Genomic DNA, 11,319 nt, shown 5'->3' on the forward strand with positions numbered 1-11,319 from the left:
GTTTTTTTTTTTTTTTTTTTTTTTTTTATTTGAAAGACATCATTATTAAGAATGGTGGTGCAAGACCCGGGAATCTGGGACAAGACCCGGATACCTTCAACAGGAGGCATCTAGAATACCTTCTTGAATATCTGATTATCTTTGAGAGTTTTAATAGATGTTCACTAGGGCTGTGTGAAGCTTTGGTTGCCAATTCGATTCAGAGGTTTAGCCCAATTTGGTGGCCGAATCCAAATCGAACTGGGAGACCCATTAAAAGGTCCAAATCAAATCCGAAGCCTCCAAATCAATTGGGAAAATATTTGGAGCGATTCGGAGATTCAGATCAACCAAGGACAGACAGGTACAGCCGGGTGGCTGCAGGTTCTCCTGAGGCTCCTCTGGCTGTGCCTGCCTTTCCCCAGGTGGAGGGAACTGTGGAAGCCCCACATGTCTGCCCTGCCCAGGCCCAGCTCTTAAAACAACCAAACCCCCCCCCCCCCCAAAAACCCCAACAACAAAAAAACCCAAACAAAGCCTGCAGTCACCGGATGCACTGGTGCTGTGGGGGCGCTGAGGCCTCCTGGCAGAACCCCCCAATGCAGACGCCACTCCCTGATTGCCCCCCACTACCCAGCTCTGCCTTGCCCCTGATGGCCCCCACCCGGCCCCAGCAGTCTGGTAATGAAAAACAAAAATCCAAAAAATGCACTTGCCGGCAGCAACAGCGGCTGTAGGGGCTCTGGGGCCACATGGCAGAGACCTCTGCACAGCCTCCACTCCCCAATATCCACCCCCAGCCCTGCCCCGCATGGCTGCCTGTAACAGGGAACCCTAGCCCTGTTACCAGAACACAGGTCGGCCCCTTTAAAACCAGAACTTTCTGGGCACAGCATGCTGGTAAGGTGGGGGTTAAAAGGAAAGCCTGGCCAGCTAGTCAGGTGACCAGAAAGGGGCAGGCCAGGACTATAAAAACCCTGGGCTGGGGCAGCAGTAGGGGCCAGAGGCCAAAGGGGAAGGAGTGTGTCTCAGAGCTCTATGGAGAGGCTCCATGAGTGGTCCAAAGGCTGGAGGAGGGGAACTACAGAGGACCCCAGAAAGATGGCAGCTGACAGTGTGCTGCCTTCCTTAATCACATTTTTCTTGGTGGTGGTTATTGCCCATGGACAGGACTGTTCATATTTTTTTTTTTTTTGTTACTGAATAACACCAGTGGTTTGGGCAAGGCTATTGGGGAAGAAGGAGGCCTCATTAGAGCCCCACTACAGCATGGGGACCCAGCACCAGTGTGGGTGTAGGATTTACAGTGTACAGACCCTGGTGCCAGAAAGCTCAATCCTAAAAGGCCAGGGTAGCCTGGTGCACCTGAGGTGCAGTTTTGTTTTGTTTTTGGACTGGGACAGTGCGAGTTCGAGGCTGTTTCCCGGCCTTGCACTTGCAACCCCCTGGCTGTGGGGCCAGTGGCCAGGCCTCTTGGCCAGGGAGGCTGGGCTCCAGATTGGAGCAGAAAGGAGGGCCACGAGCCTTAAGACGACAAAAAAAAAAACACAAACAAAAAAAACCGGCTAGAGCTTTGGAGTCAAACCCTGTTTAGCGGGTTTATATGGGAAGGCCTAGCTAGAGAAAGGCAGGGGTCAAGGCCCGTCGAGGCAGAAGACCCCAGCATGTGAAATATAACAGGGAGTCTCCTGCTTACAAGAACAGTCATCCATAACAAAATGTTATAGGAGAGAGGATCATGGCAAGAGGTTCCCATCTCTTTATATGGGAACACTCTTTGGCCACTTGTTGGAGAATACTAGTGTTTGTGAACGTAGGAAGGAGATTGTGTGCATGTCCGTGCAGAGCTTGGGGCACAGAATCCTCACTCCTGCCCTTGGCAACAGATGGCAGTGTGATGTAACCGAAAAGGGAGACCACTGCCTACCTCAGGGCATTTTATGGCTTGTGAATATGCAATAGAATTTCACTGTAGTTAAATGAATCAATTGCTCAAGAAAAAGTATTAAACTTATTATTTCATTTATCAATTGACTGGCTTCCCAATGCTACACAGGCTGTTTGTGGCAGAGCAATGATTAAATTCATAAGTTCTTATCCATAAGACTACCTCTCTTCTACAGATCATACCTTCCTATGAAAATGGTTTAAAGAGTTGGATTCTTCTTCCCATAAATCAAAAGCCTCCAAGATGAAAAACAAAAATACAGAAAGTACCAAGGCGCAGAGTAGAGAGGTAGAAAAATAATTTATATAATAATTTCTTTAAGAGCTAAAGGGAGTTTGAGAAGAGAGACAGGATAATTACATGCGTAACTAACTGGCTCCAGAAGCCCTTTCTTGCTTGAGCACTTAATGTTTTGAAAGTGAGGGAGAAACTAAGCAACTTGTGAGGCTCTGATGGAATCTAGACTAAACAATATCCCATAACAGCTGGTAACTGATCTATCCAGTTACTTGAGGACTCTAGTATCATTCAAACTACAAAAAAGTCCGATAAACGATCTTGATTGTGCTCTCCCCTCCACTTTATAGGGACAATAATTTTTCTGACGGCATCAGTGACTTCTAGACCAAAGGAGGTCCGCTACACACTAAATGAGAGAATATTTTTTAGGGAAGACTTTGGTGCATGGCAGTTCTCTCTGAAGGAGGTTCAGGATACTTTAAACTCTGTTTCTGTATCTTCCATGAAAGCAACAAAAAACGATGAATGGTTTTGTCTTAGAATTGTTTAAAATCCCCATGATAAAAAATAGGTACAGGGGAACTCTCTTGGGTAAGTGCACCAAGATCTTGGCTGAGCATGTCCACACAGGTGACACTGCTCTTACCTCAAGCCTAACAAAGTAGTAGGAGTAACTACCCAAGGAATAGTCAAGGAACTGAACATGTGAACGATCTTTAACAAATAAGGCTCAGATTGAGACAACAATTCAGCTGAGCCACCAATTGCAAAGTCACTCAAAAGGATTTAAATCACCCAGCATTCTAGTCCTCAAAGCATCTAAAGCAGTGGTTTCCAATCTTCTTAAGGTAAAGATCACTTTTTGAAGTAAAGGGCAATCCAGAATCTATCACACCCTGCTCTTTGCCTCCCCGCCCCCGGTCAGTCCTCCACTGGAGTGTGTTCAGTGGCAGGAGTTGCCTGGGCTTTGGCCCAGTCAGGACCCCACTCACCTGGTGGCAGGGGGTGTGGAGGGGACTTGTCCCATTCACCCAGCCCTGACCCAGTGGCAGGGAGCATGGCTCAGCCCAGCCACATGCGTCCCACTGCTTGTATATCCCGGCGCTCCCCACATGTCCCACCACTCCCAATTGTAGAGCCTCTGACAGTCAGTCTGGGAGTAGTTCCCCCAAACAGTCAGGCACTTCCCAATTGACCAGCTGATTGCAATCGACCAGTTAGTGGGCACTGATCTAAAGGCCTCTAGGATTAAACAGATAGATCAGAAAGCCCCACCAATGCAAGCAATATACCTTGGTTTCAAGATATTCCATGCTCTTTGCATGACTGCTAGGTAAGGAAAGAAGAGCAAATTCTTCTTCCCTTTCTCTTCACTTTGGGAAGGTGAGGAACACCATTATCTACTATCTTTCTTTAGCTGCTAATAGAATGAAATGTGCCATACAGTTCTGTCAAGCCACATGGAAATACTGACAGATGAAAAAAGCAGTTATTTTTCCATGTACCATTCAATGATCTGCTTAGCCTATTAGATCCAAGAGCAGCAGTTAGAAATTGAAACTACTGCACAACTGCACTTGAATTATTTCAAATGCATCTTCAAGGTTGGGTATGGAACCAGTCAAAAAATACTTGGTTAACTGACCAGTCAAATATTGTTAAATAATGGATAAGTATTTTAAGCAGTATTTTATTAGAACAGTACAGAGAGAGACTTTAATCTTTACCAAGTCTGGCATTTAGGTTAACTACTAAAAAGTTAGTTGACTATTTATTGTGAAACAATAATAAGAACAAAAATTGTAATGAATTATAACTAACAGTGTAAGATAAGTAATAAATGTGAATAATATTGAATATAGAAGAGTTCCTTTTCCCTGACTTTTATTCTGGAAACCCAGTATCAGCATGAAGAGTTACAAAATATGTGGTTTATCTTTGCTACTTTTTAAACAAGAGATAGAGATATGTGGCAGCTATAAAGGACAAAAGTTGGTTTTTAAATGTAGTTGCATTAAGTAAGCAGAAGGGCAACTCTTCAAGCATTTTACTGCGTTTTAACTTCATCAGCTTCAATTGCCTTACGTGTACACATCATTATCATCAGCATCTCCTTCTTCCCCTTCATCTGAATACTGACTCAACCCTTCATCTTCCATCTTAAATTGTAATTATATATGGTCACCAACTTCCCAGCAGTGAAAGTCTTCAGTTTATCTTTGGATTTTAAAGAGATGCTTCCCCAAACCAATCAATTTTGTTCTGAACATGCAATAGTATATAGAATCATAACAAGTATTTCAGCCACTGTAGTTAGATTACAAAGACACATTCCTCTCCACTATAATGAAAGAAGCTGATTTAAATGAAATTGCTGGGATTGCACACCACATTGTTTACAACTGAATCAGGGGCAGGCAATTATTTTGGGTGGAAGGCCGCTTAGTGAGTTTTGGCAAGCCATCGAGGGCCATATGACAGGTAGCCAGGGGCAGATTAATATTCATTTTCTAAACTAGTTTAGGGGCCCCACAGGCTGGATAGAATGGCCTGGCAGGCCACATTTTTGCCCACCCCTAGACTGAATGGATTGCTTCTTGCTCTTATAATTTGCTACCTTCAGCAGAATTGTTTTTAATCTTTAAAATTTGAAGCAAGCACTATAAGGCTGAATTTCCCATGATTTATAATTCTATTTTTTCTTTTCAGTTTAAAGTGGATTTTGTTCAGTATTCTTGCATATATACTTCTTAATAACCAGGAACTCATTCGTGGCATCAGACAATGTTGAACTATCATTTTCCATATTCTGAATGAACTGATCAATAGGCTCAAGCAGCAAGTTTTAAATCTTGAATTCCTCAGATAAAAAGCATCATCATCAAGAATGTCTGTGGCAAACTATTTGGAGGCCACACCCAACTACTCCTTCTACAGCAATTAACTGAAGTGTTTTATTGCATCTTTGAAGATCTATGAAAGACTTAATAGACAATGTCCATAAGGTACAATAAGGTTTACTCAGTGTGGATGTATTCAAGTGCTGTACTAAGCGATACTGAAAAATATTATATCCTTTCCCCTCTCCCTTCCCCTCCAGGCAGGGCTGGGGGATTCCCGCCCTTTCTCCACTCAGCTCTTGCAGAATGGAACTGTGCCAGCCTGCAAGAGCTCTTTGCAAGAGTGCAGAATCTGTGGATTTCTCTGCTAAAAGGGGAATTTGGCATTTTCTCCTTTTTAAAAAACAGGGAATCTGTGGTTTTCTCCACTTTTTTCCCCATGGGAAACAGAAAACTTGGATGCCTGGTAATGAGAAAGTTGCAGAGTTCAAAAATCAGCAAACCAAAAGCCAGGTTGGATTTAAATCACTGGTCAGGAAGCCTTGATTTAATCACCTTTTTCTACACAAAGTGCCTTCTTGTTGTTTGATTAAAACCTTAATACATATTATTCACAAATCAAATGGATGTAGGTTTCACTTTTAAAAGATACACGTTATACATTTTAAAACAGTGACGCATTTTGATATTTTTTTTCAGGTTAACTTAATAGCCACATCAGAAAACTGATTCATGATCTGGTTATTTTATTTACCAAAGCTAATTGAAGCAAGTATTTGAAGTCATTGGGAGGTGAACCATCTCCAATGCATTAGATTAATCATAGATATTTGGCGGATATTTTTGCCACGCTGTATTAGGAGGACAACTGTCACCAAAAACAACAGACATTTTAAAATTGCTTTATTTAACTACAACAACAAACTCATGTATTTTGGATATTTTTCTTCAACAACAAACATATATAATTATTTTAAAAAACAAGCAAAAATATTTTTGAATTATAAACTATTTTACTTATAAATGTGAAATGTGTTTTTAATGAAAATATAATAGATTATTTCAGCCAGGTCAACATGAGACATGTAAAATACTGGATTATGCAGCACATTCAGTCTTCACCTTCCCCTTCCTGTTTATTCATAGACTGGAAAATTCAGTTCCCAAGCAGTTTCTTAATTTAGAATGAAGTAGTCCAAAGGAAGAAAATATTCTTTCTACACCTACAGAAGAAGGTGCTGCTGTTAAAAGCTGGATTATCACTTCAATCGTCTCTGATGGATCCAGGTGTTTCAGTGACTGTGACCAGTTCACTGGTGTGACTTTCTTTAAAACCTCATCAGCAAACATATATTTCTTGTTTCATCATGAATGGTTCACCCTTAGCCCTGAAATTTATAGTTTATATTATGGAGGAACGATTGCTGGATGCCCATGTCATAGCCAATTCCTTTTCTTCATCCGTTAAGCATGGACCCTAGTACCAAGTATTGAGAATATTGGCAAGAAAAAGAGCCAGAGACATTGCTTGATCCATTCGTGTTTTGTTTTTTTTTAAAATGCCTGTAATTTAACTCTGCCATTCCATTCCGTCCTGCCCCCCCACCCAAGGTCTCAGTTCCTTCCAAATTTCAACAGCACCAGCAAGAAAACAGCAGTTTCCCTGTACTTGATTCAAGGATACTGAAATCCTGAAGACTACTTCTGCAGATGTTCTACATTTCACTTTAGCCAAAGTTCTTGACATTGGGCTATGACAGTTCCATCTATTTTCTCACCATTTTCACAAATTGTCATCAAATTAGGCCAGTTCTCAATATATCGCTCAGAACAGTCCACTACTGAGTTCCATCACACACCTTACGCAACAGTTAGTTTGGTTCTTCCTGCTTTCTTCAGAGCAGCTGTTGCAGAGTTGTTGTTATGGAAATATTTTACAGTATCAACATTAGCCTTTACTTCTGGAGTACTAAAGTCTTTGGCTCAGAGGTGCAGCAAATGAGCACTGCAAGCCATAAAGTTATTAGCTTGGGGCTTTCTTTGCTTTCCTCTCATCTTTGATACATTTCCAGCATTTAATTTAAGTTTCTTATAGCTTTTACTGCTACTACTTGTAAGTGTTCTGCTGTGTGTTCACTTCCGGATGTATCAATTGTTTCTGTAAGGTAGACAGTCCCTTCTTCTGTTGTCATGCAAGCACATACTACTAGAATATTGTGGACACTGCTCCACCCATCAAGACTCAAGTTAACAATTTTCCCCTGTAGACTGTTTACACACTGTTCACTTTCTCTCTCGTACACTTTATCCAGCAATTCACCTGTTATATCTGCTCTAAGTGGACTGTATCCTGGTTGTAATGATCAAACCATGTTAGTGAAGTGTGTGTTCTCAACCATATGGAATGGAGAGTTTGTTGCATAAACAAACTGAGCATTTTTTCATCAGTTACCTCTTGCTGTAATCTGCTTGTTCTTATTACAAACTCTTCTATGGTTGTTTCTGGATGATGGAGATTGTTTTTCCTTTTTGCTACAGGTGATGTACTACGTGACGTACACTTGACTGGAACACTGGTACCATTAGCAGATAACTGTGAAAACGTAGACAGTGATGATGATGTTGAAGATGGATAGTAGGAATCCTGTATGATGAGGATGGATCCTCCTGAACAAAAGAAGTCAATGCAGTCATTACAGTATTGCTTATTTAGTATTACTCATTGCACTCAGTACTACTATAGAAATGAAACTGTTAAAAGATCTGCCTATTTCAGCCATCACTTTTATATCACAGCTGCATTAAAATATGATAGTTCCATAAAGTAACAACTATGTTTTTGCTCAAATATTTTATGAGAATTCAAGTAGTCCATTCAAAAGATATGGACAGGGAAGACAGGCAGTCCTTAAGAAAGAAGCATGATATAAGAATGTTTACTAACCTGGAGATCCTAAATGTTCCATTCACCATCTTCAAAGCAGCTTTCTCCTGGGAAGGAGCAATTCTCATGATGATATTTCATTTGGGCAACTAGGCCTTCTATTTCTTTGTTGCACTGTGTGGCAGGGCATGTTTGGTGCCTGTCACTTTAAGAGAAGCAAACAGGTAGCAGCCAGGTGCCTGATGAGGTCAGCCATTTTGGCCCAGGAATATGAGCTGTGCTGCAGTTTGCTGCAGGAAGGAAGGAGAAAACATCAGGCCGAGAGGCTGCTCCGGCCAGAGTCAGGAGAGCAGGTGGTATGGGGAGGAGGTGATCCCTTGTCCTCGGTAAGGCATAAAACTGCACCCTGCTGGGGAAGGGTGGTCTGGTGGGGCTCCTAGTGGCATGGGAGATCTACTCCACACCCAACAATCCTCTATTCATTTAACTTCTTGAAATTTTGCATTTTTAGGGAGAGAGGTAAGGGCTCAATTCTATGTACACAAGCTTGCAAAGAGACAACAGGGCCGAAAGGTAGGTAAATCAGGTCTGTTATTGCTTATCTCCATATACGGCTGTTAACAAGAATGTTGCCTTCAGAGAGACAGATCCACAGTTTTGAAAAGTAAAACTAAGCATCACAGAGATGCTTAATGGGATCTTCTAGAGTGAGCATTGAGTCCCATTGGGTAGAGTGGTTTTTGTTAATCTTTACTAGTCTACAGAGGAGCCTCTGGGAACCCTGTAAGATCGGACCCCTTAGTCCATGGCCTGTTGTGACCTATATATAAAGTTTTATATAAGAAGGTTACATGAATATATTGTTGTAAATAGTATATAATTGGAAGTTATATGTCCCTTTCCATGGTGGTATCTTTGAGCTTTAACATAAAATAGTTTTAATTTTTTACATTGTATACATTTAAAAAAAATACTAAAATAAAAAATGATTAAATAAGAAATCTGATTTTTAAAATAAATTGTTGATTTGTATCCACCCTCCCAAAAGCCCAATTTAAATTACTGATTTTTATCAATTACTCTATTTGGGTGAGCGTATGTACATGTACATTTTAAAGAAAGGTGTCTTTTCACTAGTTGATGAAATAACAATTAAACCATGTTGACTTACAACTGCTAGATTTGGTACACACATTCCTAGGTTCACAAACTACACACACACAATTTATCGCTTAATATATTTGGATGGTTAGAAATCTTACATTTCAGTGTATTACGAAACAGTGGAATATATATTTCTTATTCACTAAATGATTAACTTTCTGCTCAAATCTGTATCAAGCTGCATTAAGATGTCGACTTGAATTTAAAACACACAAAACCAGAACTTCAAATTTATTTTAAAAAAACTTTAATGTTTTGGATACAGAAACCTCTCTTTTATTAAAACATGGTGCATGTTTACAACTAATTTTTAAACACTAGTATTAACTGTTATATAGTAGTAGAAACATGAACAGTGATTAGTGAATTAAACCAATTAGTTCACCCTGGGGAAGATTTTCTAAAATGCCAAGATGTGACAGAGCACCTTTGGTACCTATCACTTTAAAGGCTAGGCCAGGAAGAGAGCAGGTGCCTGATTAGGGTGGCCATTTAATGCCCAGCATTCTGGGCTAAGAGGGGCCATTTTGAGACCAGCCAGCAGGGCAAGAATATCTCCCTCCTGAGCTCCATGGGCCAGGAACAACCTTGGAGATAAAGGGAAGAAGGAGGCCTCGGTAGTCCTGGGTATGACCTGAACTGCACCCTGTTGGGGCAGGATGGCCTGGTGGGGCTCCTGGTGATGTGGGAGTCCCCAAGAGATGTCAGCCCAGTTGCCTCCCATGTGAAAGGTAGGGAAGGGTGCCTAAACCCTAGCCTCCACCATCTGGTGGGTTTTTGGTTGGAACCAGTTGGCAAGGCATGCCTAGGCAGGCACCTGAGTCTACTGGGGCGGTGGGGATGGAAGATCATAGAGAGCCCTGGCCCTGGTGAGGGGGCAGAAAGGAAGGCCCCAGAGAGGGCAGAGAATGAGGCCCCAGAGTGACAGGGGCAGAAAAGTGGCCCAAAAGGGGTTGTGGGATGAAGTCAGCCTCAGTTCTGTGAATTGCCCAGCATCCATTCAGATAAGAGCATGAGAGAGGCCCAAAAGGCTGTGTGCCTGCTGGGCGAGGAGAGCAGGGGATTAAGCCTGATGGCCCTATGGGGTTGCTCAGGATGCAAGGGAAGGGTGTGTGTGTGGCCCAAGAGGGGCAGTATGAGAAACCCTGGTGAGAGCAGGGAGAGTGTAAGAAAACCCTGTGAGAGGGGGGCTGTATACATGAGGCCCATAACTGGGCAGACTGAAATAGGCTTAACAGTAGGTGATTTTAAGTCTGGCCTTGGGCTGGAGCCATTAAGAAGATATAATGGCATCTACGAGGCATGGGCCATGGTGTAGGGATGGTATGGAACTGTGGATAGCACCCGCCCCCCCCCAGCACCGGGACACGTAACTTATATTTACCACCAGATTATTGTAAGAGTAAAGTCAGGGCAGACTAAACTGGGCAGACTGCCCCACAGTCAGGTGGGTGGGCTGGCTTGAGACTCAGCTCTGAGCATGCTCCCTGTCATACCAAATGTAATTATTTGAGCTTAAGTTCCTACTTTATAATTAGACTTTTTTTAAACCAAGCTGTCTTAAATTTTTTTACCCCCTTTCAAATTTTTAGAACTCAAAACTCATCCTTCTCCCCCCTTTTTATGCATAGACTGGAAGAGGAAAACAAACTTTTCTACTTTTTTGACTCCCAATCAATTTCTCAGCTTTGAATGAACTAGTCCAAATGAAGAAAATATTCTTTTCTGCACCTGCAGAAAAGGCTACTGCTGGTAAAACCAGGTTTAGAACTTCAATAAATTGCTGTTTCCAGGTGCTTTGCTAATGGCCACCACCAGTTCAGTGGTGTGACTTTCTTTATACAGCATCCTTAGCAAACATGTACAGTATGTTTGTATGGTTCATTTCTAGCTCTGAAGATTATGACTGGCATGACTGATAGATGATTAATAGATGCTTATGTCAGAGCAGCATTTTCCTGTTTGGCAGTTAGACATTTATGTGGTACTTTGTGTCAAGAATATTGGCAAGAAAGTGAGGTAGAATAGATGCTTGATCCATCTGTTGCTTTTCTGCCTGAAATTCATCTTTGCTGTTGGGTAGTTCTTGCTTTGTTTCTTGAAGTTCTTTTCAAATTTCAACACCATCTGCAATATAGCAGCAATCTTTCTGTAGCTTATCCAAGGCTATGGAAGTAGGTTTTAGTGTATTCATTATACCTTCTACATTTCTCTTTAGTCCAATGTTAACTATTCTATCTGTGATACTTCCCTCAATTTCATCA

The 11,319-nt window shown here is 41.7% G+C and overlaps 1 protein-coding gene across 1 annotated transcript in view; it reads right to left on the reverse strand.

The window, feature by feature from the left end:
* Positions 1-11,319, reverse strand: part of LOC109303794 (ligand-dependent nuclear receptor corepressor-like protein) — a 99,255-nt gene that overhangs the window by 43,710 nt on the left and 44,226 nt on the right. The window lies entirely within an intron of this gene.

The sequence above is a fragment of the Gavialis gangeticus genome, unplaced genomic scaffold (genome assembly GCF_001723915.1).
Source record: "Gavialis gangeticus isolate Ggan-Ray unplaced genomic scaffold, GavGan_comp1, whole genome shotgun sequence".
In the NCBI taxonomy this organism is placed as follows: Eukaryota; Metazoa; Chordata; order Crocodylia; family Gavialidae; genus Gavialis; species Gavialis gangeticus.